We start from the raw sequence: 14,307 nt of genomic DNA on the forward strand, positions 1-14,307 counted from the left end.
TGCACCGCGGGAGCAACACCATCTTCCAGTGATTATGGCGCCTTTTGACGACCGCAAGATCATGGGCTGCTTCTGTACTTCGTCGTCGACCAGTTGTGGCAGAACAGCGCGTGACCATCGCCATGTAGTACGTCGCCACAGTGTTCCTCTCAAGCTCGCTGCAGATGAACGAACGCGCCTCTTCTGCCGACTCTGTATCCCCATCGCATATCGAAGCAGAACAGTTTGTTCCTTGTGTATGCATACCTGCTTCCGCCGGCTTTCTCTATTCATTTTTAAAGAAAGAAGAATTAGTGTACCTCTACTCATCGAATTAAGCGGCTGCAGGCTCATTTCAATTCAGAGGACTTTAACTTGACCGACAACTACCGTAATCAAGGTTGCCTGAATTTCGTTCATGTGGTTTCTAGCAGTGTACTCTGTATGTGGGTAGCTTACGAAGCGCAAAGGATAACTAGGATGCTCTTGCGGGATTCGCCAGCCGCATGGAAGCCGAGCTGGATGCCCTGTTGGGATTACCGAGAACACTGGCGTTAGACTCAGGGCGGCGGCCAACCAACTACTCCCGTAAACGTGTAGTGAGTGCGAAGCAGTACAGAAGAGCGGTTCTCATTTGAACAGTCTCTCGGAAGGAACCGGATGCGCCTGAATCTCGACAAGTGCGCAATATGTTGGTACTAAAGAAACGCGCGGGGGTTTAATTCAATTCAGCTAGCCGTCTTTCATCGCGGCGCACGCGTGGCCATTGAAAGTTCATAAACAGGGTGAGTGAACAAACAAACTTATCCCAACGAGGCGCTGCTCAAAAGTCGGCTCCCTCCACATCCCCCACCGCGTTTTGCACAATACGACAAGCTTAACCAAGGTAAACAGTAAAGCGGTTAGCTAAACCGTATGACGCTCTTAACGCTCCGCTCAGCCTCGGAAGGCTCAAGTCGCTAACCAACTGTTCAGAACAAAGCAATAAGGCAGCAAAGTGCTCGATCGAGACAGGCCCATCTTGTAGAGAAGGAGCCACGTAAGCTGCCTGCTTCGCTCGGGAGCTTCGCTGAGCTGGATGTCTGCTCCGGCTATTTCACTTTTCTTCGCAGCCGCGCTGAATACTGCTAAATATAATAGGGAGCAAAAGCGTGCTCAAGCCCGGACAGGTGTAAGAAAAAGAGAGCCCCCTCTCAGCCACTCCAGCAAGAAAACAAAATAATAAAAATCCGAGGGTACTCGGAGAACTTGGAACCAAGTTTAATAGTGTTCGCTGCTGCAAAGACGTATGGCCAGGCCGCGTCTTTCGGCCTAGCTGTTTGCATTATTTTACACAAATGCCCACAGGCGCTTCCGCCGACTCGGGGAAGTAAATTGCCCTCAGCTCTTTGCTGCACCACCCCGTCGCTTTTCCTAGTTTTCGAGCGCAGGCTGTATTTTTACTCTTCCCCGCTCCCCGCGCCCAATGCAAAAAAAAAATTAGAACGCGGCCGTTTTTCCTCGGCCTGAGTAGTTTACGGTGCCTTAACTTGTAGTACTCCTAATTGTGTGAGCACTATCACCCGTGCCTTGTCAGCCTGAGCTGTGCCGCGGCTCGTTCGCTGTCCCATCTTTCTCCCGCTCATTTTTGCTTGCGCGGTGCTTGCCCCTCTCGTAACTCCGCGTCAGAGGCGCACCGTGCGACTTATTTTAATTTCTTATGCAATGAGGGTTACGCTTGACAGAGATGCACAGGAAGGCTCGGTCATGCAGCGAAGTGCTGCAATGAACCATTTCTTTTTTTTTTAAAAAAAGCGTACATGACGCATCGTGAAGACCCAAGTAAAGATCCATACGCCTGTTATGCGTCACACTGTTCAAGTGACTCGAAAAAATGGAGGCTTTAGTTACGAAGTCCAGCTGTCCACAGTATTTCCTGGCGAGCCGTTGAGCTCACGCTGCTGTAAGGGCTGAAAATCACCTGAAAGCGTTGACACGATCGAAGCACGAATGAGGCGATCGAACGGACCTCTGTACGTCACAGTAGCGTGACCGAGGCTGCGCAATAAGAAGTGAAAATAACGCTGGCGCGACAATCTCAAGCGAGAACACTAGCGCGAACTCCACACGTATTCTCGAATTCAACAGCATTTGCTGATTCACGCGTGCCTTGTCTGTCGTCTTCCTGAGTGTCGTGATAGGGCAGTACTGAGCGGAGCTAGCCAATGGAAATCCAAACTCACGCGCGAACCATCACGAACGAAGCCCCTGGAGATCGATGAAACCCTGACGACCTAAGCTTTCTGAGTTTTTCGGCCAGCTTGCGTCACGGCCCATGAATTGACGTAACTGTGGGCTGGTATTACGCATATTCGCACTGGGCCTTCGAAACAGCAAAATATTTTGCGATGTCTGGTGCCAGCCTAGAGATACATACTTACGCAAAAATCTGAAAGGACAAAGTTTTCTACCTGTTCCCAAGTGACAGACATTGTAGCGTGTGCTATAGCTCTAGTGAAAAGGACTAGTGTTATTTTCAGCAAAGCCGGCAACAAATCCGTTGATTTAATTCAAGAGCTTCGCAGTGTTATTTAGTTTACGATACCTTTCGGGCACACTGCACCTATTGCAAAAAAAAAACAAAAAAATCGAAAAACGAAATGTTGATAAGCTCTCTCCATGCTGCTTTCTCTCTGTTGGACGTAAGTAGGGAATCACCAATTATTCAGTATTCAAGCCAGATGCTGGGAAAATAGGAAAAGATGGGAAGAAACAACTCTTCCTTTTGGAAAACCACGCGAAAAGTCTGCTACGTCGCTATCTGCCTCAAGCACTCAGGCCGTATTTCATAATGCGAAACCTGTTAGCCAGATTGCTCTACACTTGGCCATACAGTAACCAAATTCAGCCTTTACCATGCGAATGCGTGTTGATGCCGCATACTATAGCATCGTAGCAGGGCAGCAGCTCTCATTCCAGTGCAGATAACTTCCTTTCCATCCATATGACGCTGCATAGACCCGCTCGATAACCTCCGGTTATGCGGCTGCATGCCACACTCACGGCAGCAGCGAAGAAACGTAAGAAATAAAGATTATAATTTATCGACCATGCATTCATCCTACACGAAAGAAAGCGAAAAACATTGAGACTTCGTGACCCCATAACTGGCAGTCGCAAGCTTTTCCGGCAGGGCACCTGCGCCCTCACACACACGAAAACATTGAAAAATCACTACGCCCGGCTTAGTAAGGCAGGCTTCTGAAAATACGCCACATTCAGGCAACCAACGCTTTTTTCCGAAGCGACGGGCTAAGGCATCCTTCAGACGCCGTGGCCTTATTTTGCACTGCCGTGAGCGATCAGCCGCGGAGCACGTGCCTCGCGTAATGGTACTTATAGACCGCAAACGAAATTAAAAAAATATATATATGGAAGCAGGCGCTCGGTGTTCGACCTTCAGTGCACGGAGCAGCTGGGTCCATGTTGCCAGCGTGCCGCCCCCACGTGCTCGATGTGGCGCCAAGGACGCAACCCAATTTTATGTCACTCGGAAGCGGGGAAATGGAGCTCTGATGGTAGATCGCCGAGGGGCGTGCAAACACGCGCGCCGAATTCCTTGCCGACCACCGACGCTGGGCGGCGGCACATGTACACAATGACCGTGTCGGCTGGGCAACGCTCTGTGGGCGTGGCTGGGCGGCCGGGCACGTTTCTCGGCAGATTCCCCCTCGTTGGCGCTCACCTCTGTCAACTGGCCAACTTGACGGCGGCGACGTCACGGCGCCGTCTTGCACTCCCGCAGCTTTGCCCCGTGTACAGACTCGTGCGTTGTACTTCCCAGTGGGAGTCCTTTGCATTTATTTCAGCGGGCGTGGTGGGAGATAATACTGCAGTCGCAAGTGTTCCATTATTTGTCTCCAGACTCAATGTCTCTCTCACCTTTACTAGCGACAGCCACTTATATAGTTACAGCGGAAAAGTCAGTCGTTGTCGCCTGAAGCCGACAGTGGCACACGCTCGGGAACGGGGTGACGCGCCGCGATGACATCCAGTATTATAAAAGAGCAAGAACGCGACCGAATAAAATACAATGAAATGAAATAAACCCGCTGCTCGCAACGAAGGAGCCCGGTACAGAGGACGCCTCCGGCGAAGCGTGTTCGCTCACTGGAAGAGGATCCTGGTTTCAGGCGCAAACGTCTCGAGGCCCAGCGGCGGAGCCGTGCGCAACAGACTCATGAACAACGGGCTGCAGAGCGGGAAACGAAATCCGCCTCCCGTGGACACGTGCGCAAAGATTCAGCCGTATCAATTTCGCCGAATCTGCTCTCACTGAATGTCACATTCAACAAACAAACACATAGTAAGAATACTTTGGGGGACTACGACGTCAAAACGCGTCGCCTGGCTGTCGTCATTACATTTATTCGCAAGTAGGGCAAGGAATATTCCCTTAGAATGCATCTTGGGACCGCACGAAAAGACAAGGGACGAGGAAGAGACCAACAAGACAAAGAGCGGAACTTCAACTGAGTTTATTACAGAGGTGCGTCACATTTATACATTCATCACAATCACAAACTAACCTAACAAACAATCATCACATCACACTGGTGCGCTGGCGTGTGCTGGACAGGATATCATTCAGATGCGCAAGCTCTTTATCAGATAAGTTAAGCGAGGTTTTGCTGACAGAAGAGCCGGATTCCTTCTTAATACAGTAGGCTTCATACACTTCTCTACTTAGTTTAGACGATCGACCTTTTTTAACATGGTCGTTTCGCGGAACCTAGACGTGCAACCACTGCAGTGGCGACAATGATCAACCACATGCTCACCCCCGCCAATGCGCCTACTCTCACATTGTGCTCCTTAAGTCTGACGTTTATACAACGTCCCGTTTGTCCAATGTAGCTTTTGCCGCAGGACAGGGATACCGCAATCTTCCCTGTGCCTTCCCTGCACCTTATGGCATAGGCCGGCCAAGATGCATTCTAATACTAGTCACTAACTAGCCCGCCTTTCTCTGGAATATTCCCTTATACTGGGTGATTCTTTTGATTCTTTACAGCTGTGCAAAGAAACTGACGCTGATGACCACGTGGATGCTGCCTTCACTGAGCGTGTTAACGCGTGGACATAAGGTAATAAGATAGCAGTCACGGTTATGAGGCTAATCAGCCGAAATTTGGTCGTTGACTTTTTAAATGTTCACTTTATGCAGCGTGTTGCAATCGCAGTTTTGAAGACTCCATTGATTTGAAACTCGCTGTGAGAACCCCGTGTAAACATGGTAACACGAACCACCTTTGGAGGCTCAGGTGTTCGAAACTGGATTTGCGCCCGAAAGGGCGCAGCGGGGTTTGCGATGGCTCCTCCAAGCGCACCGCGTTCGGAAACTGGGCGCAGGCTGAGAAAAAACAGGGAATCGATTGACGAATATCTCAAGGCCTATTGAACTTTGGCAAGTTCTGTAAGCTGCATTAGTTTCAGATAATTATAGTCTTCAAGACTGCTATTCCAACATGCAGCATAAACTAAATCGTTAGGAACGTAATTAACAGATTTTGACCAATTAGTCGCATAACCACGACCGCCCATTCGTTATCTTATGCCCGCGGAGCAAAACGCACGCTCTGTGAAAGCAGCACCCACGTGACCATCAGCAGCACTTTATAATAAATTTGCAGAGATTAAATAGAATCACTTTATATTTTTCTTTTCAATTTTTTCCTTAATTTGCCGGCCCTCTTAACGCTGCGCAGTGGACTGCAGTGAACAGACACGTGTGGGTGAGCATGAAAGTAAACGGAGCACGCTATTGCTTGCTAATATTTTTCACGCGCTGTCTGAACGAAAATGCCGGTTATGGTATGTGCACTTTAGTAGTAGACACTAGTGCGCCTTGTCACGAACAAAGTTTCTTCATTTCAGATAAGGAAGACGTGATTGCACTTAGAACAGAATAGCGAGCTCTGCGTTTACCTTTGTCCGCACCTGTGCGGGCGCAAAGAGTGTTCAAATGGTCTTTCTTTTTACTTCATTTTTTTGGCGACCATATTTGACACTAAACATGCATTGTAGGCGTTGCCCATATTGGCAGCTTTTTCCAGTGCAAAGTGTCTGAACAGATATTTTCTGGGTGAATTCTTCCACTTGTTCTGAAAACTCCCCGATCTGATCATTCCATTTATTCGCATGCCCCCAAGGAGTATGCACGCGCAGGTTCTGTTGTTTCAGGAGCGTCAGTGGTGAGACATAAATGGTCGGAAATTACTCGGTCGATCGAGGAAATAACAAAAATCAATAGGCTCTCAGGCGTTCGTAAAAAAAAAAAGCCCAGATGTTCGCCTCACAGCGCTTACGGCGCTCATTGTTGCACGTTTGTACGGACGTAGACATCAGACAACCACCACAAATATTAACAGCCGCGTCACACATGACGTGATGACGTGATCATTAATTGTTCAAATTTTGGGACACTAGCAGGCGCTTGCCACTTTTTTCATAGTTCCCCATTTGTATCGCTAAGCGAGAGGATAGGTATAAGAAAGTTTCTGAGCATTTTATTCACGCCAATAAACGCAAGGAAAGCAGGACGGAAATACTCAGCCTTCGAGGGTGTCCCTTGGAGGCGCTGTGTGTTCACTCCTACGTAAACCGAATGAAGCTAGCTATAGAACCCGTAGCCTCGTTGCAGTTGGGCATATGCTTGTTTTCGCAAGGAGATGATATGGTTCGGCGTGTTGCACGCGCTATACGAATAGGGCTTGTACTGAGAGAACATACACGGTGAGCAGACAGTGGGTGTGCCAAGGGCATCGATCTTGTTTCAGCTGGAAGAAAACTACTATAGTTCTTGAATTGGTTAGCTCTTTGGAATAAATTGTTCATAGCACCGGGGCAGTTCTAATTCAGTTCATTGCACAAAGATAGCCCTGCTCCGTGTTTTCATACTAGTTCCTTGCGCAGACTAAAGTACTAATAGCAATTCGGGAGTGGAAACGCAGATTTTGGTCGCGCAAGACGAGATGGTGCGTGACCGCTATTGATCAACGCGGTTTGTACAACGTCGGCAAAGTGCGAGTTGATTAAAAATAAGCCAGATTTGCCTAATTGAGGCTATTGGTGATTTAACCTGTATAACGCAGTATATGGTGAATTTTCATTTTCTGCAACAGTTTGAACGAATAACCGATTTAGCCTTATAGCGGTGGTAATTCAAAAAGTGTAGGGAAAGAAAGCCCCGATCAAATCGACTAGACTGCCTCAGAGTTGGTAGACGTGTGCAGCCGGTCTTACATTTTTGTTTATCTTTCTTTTCATCGTAGGAGGGGGGGAGGGGTCAACAAAAGCACGCTCAGTGGGTTCAGCGCTAGTGCACCACCTTAACCTTTCTGCCGCATTTGTTCAATTCATGTCTCGGAAGAGAGCATACACATAAGCTCTGTAAGCCCTTCCTAATGAAACTAGAGGACCTGAAGAAACCTGGCAGTGCCGACAGTTGGTCTAGTTGGTGCAACATGCTTGTGCAGTATATAGAAGGGCGAACACGAAGAACGAAAAACCGCCTTATTAGCTCCTCGCGTTTTCACTCTCACATTACACAAGTAGGAGAAACTGCTACGTCATACTTCACAGCTGAATGCAAGCTTCAGTATTTTAGAAAGATTGGGAACAAACGCGGAAACTAGGTTCCACGCAGTGATGAGCTTGTTCTAAAAATGTCGTGCTTGAAGCCGATTATAGTTCAATACTAGGCTTCTTAGAGCTCAAGGAGCGGTATGCGGACTCCTAGGGATCTATGAATGTAGCGAATGCCCAATTCTACTGCACCGCAAGCCTAAGTTTACATCATATGATATATCAACCACGGTCATCATCAGCCTGAATACGCCCACTGCAGGGCAAAGGCCCCTCCCATGTCTCTCTAACTAACCCTGTCCTTCGCCAGTTGCGGCCACCGTATCCCCACACACTTCTTAAACTCATCCGCCCACCTAACTTTCTGCCGTCCCCTGCTACGTTTTCCTTCTCTTGGAATCCACTCCGTTACCCTTAAGGACAAGCGGTTATCTTGCCTTCGCATTACATGCCCTGCCCAAGCCCACTTCTTCCTCTTGATTTCCACTAGGATGTCATTAACCCGCGTTTGTTCTCTCACCCACTCCGCCCGCTTCCGATCTCTTAACGTTACACTTATCATTTTTCTTTCCGTAGCTCGCTGCGTTGTCCTTAACTTAAGCTGAACCCTCTTTGTTAGCCTCCACGTTTCTGCCCCTTAGGTGAGTACCGGTAAGATACAGCTATTGTATACTTTCCTCTAGAGGGATATTGGTAAACTGTCATTCCTCATCTGAGAGAACTTGCCATATGCGCTCCCCCCCATTCTTAGTCTTCTAGTTATTTCCCTCACGTGATCCGGATCAGCTGTCACTACCTGCCCTAAATAGACGCATTGTCTTACTACTTCCAGCACCACGCCATCAATTGCGAACTGCTGTTCTCTTGCTAGACTGTTGAATATTACTTTGGTTTTCTGCATGTTAATTTTTAGCCCCACCGTTCTGCTCTGCCTAATTCATTGATCATGCTTTGCCAGTTCGGGTAAGCCAGTTCAAATCAAGCAAAACCATATAAAGTCAAGGTAAACTATGTAGAACCAGGGTTAACCATTCTAGCACATGATAATTCGCGGTTCGCCACATGCTAAACCACCCGTGAAATTTCGTTTTCCTCTGCACGAACATTTTTTGATGTGCACACTCCGGCCTCACACCACGTGCGAGTCCTGCTTGGAGGACCATCCCTCGGCCATGCGTTAAGGCTGTGTGTTTGTGATGCGTATATGTGCTTGTGCGATGGACGGGTGCCCTATTTCGTCGACACCGCGCGACAACTCACTATTTTACATCACCACGCCACCTCTTCACTCGCTCACTTCCTCTGCAAATATTTCTTCCCTTTCCTGTGTATGGAGTCACCTGCAGAAAACATGCTGCCTCGGCCAATCTCTTCATCTATCCTAACATTAAAGCTTCCTTTCTCTTGGTAAAAAAAAAGAACAAGAAATGGTATTAGCGGCAGTAGTGTTCGCGGTGAAATTGCGTAACATCTGTTAGCACGATACGGTACAGCTGTCAATCGTGTTCTTCTCAAGCTTCTCAGAGATTGGGCAGTAACGGTTGAATTCGGTGCCTGGTGATCTGGCATTCCATGGTTCAAGCACTATTTTCGCCAGTTGCTAAGAAATCTTGTGCTTCTAAATACTGAGGTTAACAGAGTTAAGTAGAGTAATGTCTTTATTGTCTTCAATATGCTGATCTTACCGTCGGACATCTCCAGGAAAGGGGCCGGCGGAAGGTGGGGTGACCATGAAAGGCATTCTGAAACGGTACGCATGAGGAACGGGCTCCACTGTCGCAGTGACCGCGCTTAAAAGCTCCTACTGGTGCCTCCACACTATACGCGCGGCTTATCCTTCGATGCTGCTGGGTCAGTGTTTAAAGGGCATAGCTTTTTAAAGGCCACCGTTTAAAGCTAGTGTTCTCTGTAAGGTCTGGTTTTTGTGTCGCCTTCGTGCGTGCAAGTGATATGAGAGCCAATTTGCATGGCGGCGATTCGCGTACACGGCCGGCTGTGTGCTGCTCGGGCCTCTCTAAGAAACTGCGTGAAAACGTCAGCTATGACGCCGACGGCAGCAATATAGCGTATGGTTGCATGTAAGCGACTACGTAATCGATTACACAGAGAATTTCTAATTTCAACATTAAGCACAACGAGCGCAAACAATACGTACAGCACAATAGATAAAAACCGCACTAAAAAAGAAAACTAACCAATGCGCTCATGAAAACTGATTTCATGCAATTTTAAGATAGCATATTGGCTAAGGAACTCGGGACACATACATATCAGGGAAGCGCAGTAACACAACGGCAATTGCGCAAAAATAATAACGTGGCCTTTTAATTAAACAAGACTAAAATGCTGTAATTGAAAGTAAAAATCATCATAAACTGCTTAAATGGCACCTATGACTACATATCTTTGTCATGCATTCCGAGAGATGCTGGCGAATGTTGCATAACTGAAGTGCACGACAGTTGTGAGGGTTACTTTATTTACTCACAGAGCTTGCTTGCGTCAAGCGTTATGAGTGAAGCCTCCAGCGCTAATTTATTTATTTATTTATTTATTTAATACTGCAGAGTCGCTTGACTCGAAGCAGGCATGAGCACGGGCATGAGCACAGATACAAATAAAAAAACAAGATATGCACGAACGTCATGCAAGAGCAAACGATGATGCGAAAAAAGAAACCAAAAAGACAAGGGTTTCACATACAAAAGGCTCTCAAATTATCAACAAACGTTTCTACATTTGGGCTGTGTTGAAATGAATTTCAACACGAGAGTAAGATCTCATTCTAATGCCGAAGCTAACGTGCGAGTGCTGTAAAAAGCTGCGCAGACAGCACTGAGCACAAGAGACATTTTATGGTACCATGAAAGCAAGCCGAAATCTTGCAAGGCTCAATCTGATGACAATGTCAAGTTTTCGTGCGGATAGGTGGTAGCAACGGGCAGCACCTGTGAGCTTAGTGAAAAATTTTGCGTTGTACAGCTCCCCCTCCCTCTTTTTTTCTTTTTTGATAAAACGGAGTTATTTAGAAATTAGGCTGACTGGCTAGCTGGCTCGTTGTTGCTGTGCAAGAGCACGTCTTCACCAAGGCGCCGTGTCAGAAGCAACAGTACTTCACTCGACTTACGCAGTGCGGAATGAACTCTACAATCAATGCTACCTCCCTCAGCCTCACGGTCAGTGTACTCCAGAAGTCAATGGTGGAGTGGAGAGCGTGGATTGAAGCATCCCACGCTATCCGGTGTCTTTATTCGCCTGTTTGCTGGTGCGTCTTCTACTTCATGTACTCGTGCGGCCTTCCCATCCCTCCCAGTGGAGTAGACAATCCGGCGAGTTGGTTGAAGGCGAAAGACGGAACTCGTCTCGATTCCCTTCAGTGTTTCAAAAAGCTCGGTGCGACTGTGTCGTAGCTGCTGTTTTTTTTTCTCTCATTATACGCTTCCGTAATTAAAAAGCGTACAGGTGGTCGCTTTTATCATTGCACCTGCTGTTACATTTAGAAAGAGTTAATTGAACACTCAAAATCTAAGTGCACAAGTACGACAAGATGGCGACTCAGCGGACTGGACAGGAAAACCCCTTCTGCCTCTTCCATTGCTCGAATTAAGTGCATATTTAAACAATCTTTGATGCGACATGACATCGTTTCATTAGGGGCGCATTTACAATTTCAATGCAAACGCCGAGGCAGTGCTCTGTCTTTGCGCAGCAGAGGGGAGCTGTGTCCGGCTTGGCGTCAAGTGCGGCCGACGCTGCCGAATGTGTACGGCCGCGCCTGTGCGGGCCGCGATCACCACCCGGCGTCACACTGCCGCGGGGCCACCGCCAGTGTCCCGGGTGCAGGTAGTCGTGGTTGCACCACAGTGCGTTTCCTTCGGCGCCCGCATCGAGCCGGCTGCGCGCGTAATGGGCGAGGCCGTTGTAACGCGTGCTATCTGCTCCCTCGCAGACCCGGATAGCGTGGCCGGGGGAGGAGGACGCCAGCGTTGCAGCCGCCGCCTCCACACGGGGTCCTCAAGTCGGCTGATCGAAGCGGCCAGCTTACGTGGCTTCTGCAAACTTGGTGGGCTATTTATGTGCTCTGCGACCCGCGGTATCGGCGCGGCCCGCTTGTGATTGTTTAAGCCGCGCTGCTCTTCTAACTAAGGACATTGATCGGGCAGCCTGCTATTCGGGCCCCGGGCCCGCCAATCGATTAATAACCCTGGACAGGCCGCATTTCGATCCGGATCAAAAACGTCTGACCTCAGATTTGGCCCACTCGGACGGGCGGCCCTGTCCAGGGAGACGACGCCGGCTGCTGCTGCCGCCTAGTTGGGCGCGGCGGCGCAGAGGCGAGAAACTTTGGCCGCCAATTGCCTCCGAGGGGGGGAGGGGGCTTCGGCCCACCCCAGCGCCACGCTTTCTTTTCTCTTCTTTTTGTCGCTGCCTTTTTCTTTTCCTGGCTGCGCTTGGTCACCGGCGAAGCCCAAATCGAGCCCGAACGCGGCGCGCTTTTGAATTTGCCCAGACAAACAGCGAGTCTCCAGTGGGCTGATTTCTCCAGTGACCTGATCTTCCGGTGGGTGTTCCTCTTTCAGCACGTCCGTTTTTTATTCACGTTTATATTTGACCTTTAACTTCGTTTGTTCGCCGCCGCGCACCGGAAATGTGTTGTCGAGTCGCTGTGGGGCTTTCAAAGAGTCATCTGTTGCAACATGCCTCTTGTTTCCGTACTTCTCCGCCATACCGGCTACAATGCAATGCCTGAGGCCGCAGTTTCTGCTCGCAAGGTCTTACCATGCTCTAGGCATCTGCTTTCAAGAAGGGACATTCTTTTGAAGAAAGAAGTCTAGGCTTATTTGTTTGTTGGAATAAAATTGTGAGCGTTGCAACATTTTTGTGAGGCATTTCTAAGGGACTGAATTTTATATGCGTGAGCAATAAGCTCGTACACAAATGATTGAGCAATAAAAATATATCTTTACTCGTCGATACTTGGAATAATATTTGCCTGCAGTAGGTAGATGTCAAGAAGTAAAAAATAATAGAGAAGATAGGTATCAAAATTAGGAAAGCTGCGAGAAACCACCACATGAAAAATGAGCGTAGGGGCAACAGATACAGAGTGCAAGAATCATGACACTGAAGACGAAACCTTGAAGGAAACGCATCGATAACTCAACCAAGAATACTGTGTTTCAGTATGGCGGAGTGATTTTAGTAACAACTAGAGCCAAAGTAGGCCAAAAGCACACTACGTAAAAAAGATACAACGAAAGAAGATTCAGTTATCCCGTGTAATGGGCAAGCTAAAAGTCTTCACTTTGTTATCCATTCTTATTTTCAGCATGAATTAGGAGACTTAAGGATGGCATACCTGCTTTCTAAAATGTGATAAATGAACGCAGAGCTGGCGAATTCTGACAAATGGCTCCGTGTCTTAACGCACCGCGCTGATATATAACAGGCAGCACCGTGTTTTGCACTGATTTCATGAATAACTGTTCTCGCACCGACGGTGTAGAATAACATTTTATCATTTTTGGGCGTGCGGCAATTCACAGAAAAAGCGCATCATTAAGTGCATGTACGTTTAGGCACCCGCGCAACCACGTCTATTAATGGTGCAACCTCGTGGCAAAGCTTTCATCCCTAATTGCCTGCGTCCTTTTCGAAACCCTGTGTGGACACTTGCATCGAAGTTACCATTGAAAGCCATGTGTTCGTGGCGGTCTAAAGTCAATGACGCTTAAAGAGAGGGGTTAATATGTGCCAGTGTCTGAGTCTGACAGCAAAAATAAAAGAATTGAAAACCTGCTCCTACACGCTTTGCAAAGCGCGCATTGTATACAATTGAGTGCATCAGCAATTAGCAACCTCCTGTTCAAAAGCTCTTGGATTGTGCGGATGAAAGCTTGAGATGGTGGTAGTATATAGTGACGATCGCATATAGTGACGTCGTACATAGAGACACCCGTATATAGTGATAGCGAGAATGAGAGGGACGAAAAGAGCCGTTCTCGGCTGCATGAGCGAGAAGAAGCGATTTTTAAATTACCCAGTTTGTTAAGCTTGCAGCATTTGCTGCAGACCTAGGTAACCGTCGAACATCTGTCTGCGACACCTGGACGTAAAAGTTCAAAAGAAACAAAATCAATGCTTAACGTCCGTTCTCGGTGGCGAGATAAATCATTATTTTTCAGTGAACGGTGCTTTGATCCTTTCAGAGAACGTGAAATACTGTCATCACCCCATCGGTGGTTCGAGAATCGATGACTTAGTGTGTCTAGTCATTTTGTGTGTATACAGTGTTTTGTTTTACTCGAAAGAGATGTTCTACACAGGGTTGAAAATCACAGTCGGTGATGCTGAGTACCTCATTCGATGTGTGACGTAATTTTTCAGACTATAACCGTCGCATGAGACGTTACTGGCATAGCCACTCTCCGGTGGAAAGCTTGATGCTAGAGGGAGCACCAACGCTGCCATGATAACACGTAACTTAAGAGGGCATCTTTGGCGCGCTTTACTCTTTCCTTTATTTTAATCATGTACCTCTCAAGGAGCTCTCACATTATAACGTGAGAGCTCCTTTTGAATGGTAATTTTCAAATTTGCCGAACGGGCTCGTCTATATTGTCATAGCTGCGAAAGATTTTGGCGTTTACAGAAGCAAGGAGCAGAGGAAAGCATTTTAAATTCCCTCCTTGCATTGTAATA

The 14,307-nt window shown here is 47.8% G+C and overlaps 1 protein-coding gene across 5 annotated transcripts in view; it reads left to right on the forward strand.

Moving 5' to 3' along the window:
• Window positions 1–14,307, forward strand: part of Oamb (Octopamine receptor in mushroom bodies) — a 510,270-nt gene that overhangs the window by 208,427 nt on the left and 287,536 nt on the right. For 4 of the 5 annotated variants that reach the window (XM_089580076.1, XM_089580075.1, XM_089580073.1 and 1 more), the window contains exon 3: window positions 11,555–11,668. The exons of the other annotated variant lie outside the window; for it this stretch is intronic. The gene's annotated coding sequence lies outside the window, so the exon portion shown is untranslated. The remainder of the gene's footprint in view (window positions 1–11,554; window positions 11,669–14,307) is intronic. 5 annotated transcript variants of the gene reach the window in all.

Source organism: Amblyomma mixtum, chromosome 3 (assembly GCF_055824585.1).
Source record: "Amblyomma mixtum isolate Tamu chromosome 3, ASM5582458v1, whole genome shotgun sequence".
Lineage (NCBI taxonomy): Eukaryota > Metazoa > Arthropoda > Arachnida > Ixodida > Ixodidae > Amblyomma > Amblyomma mixtum.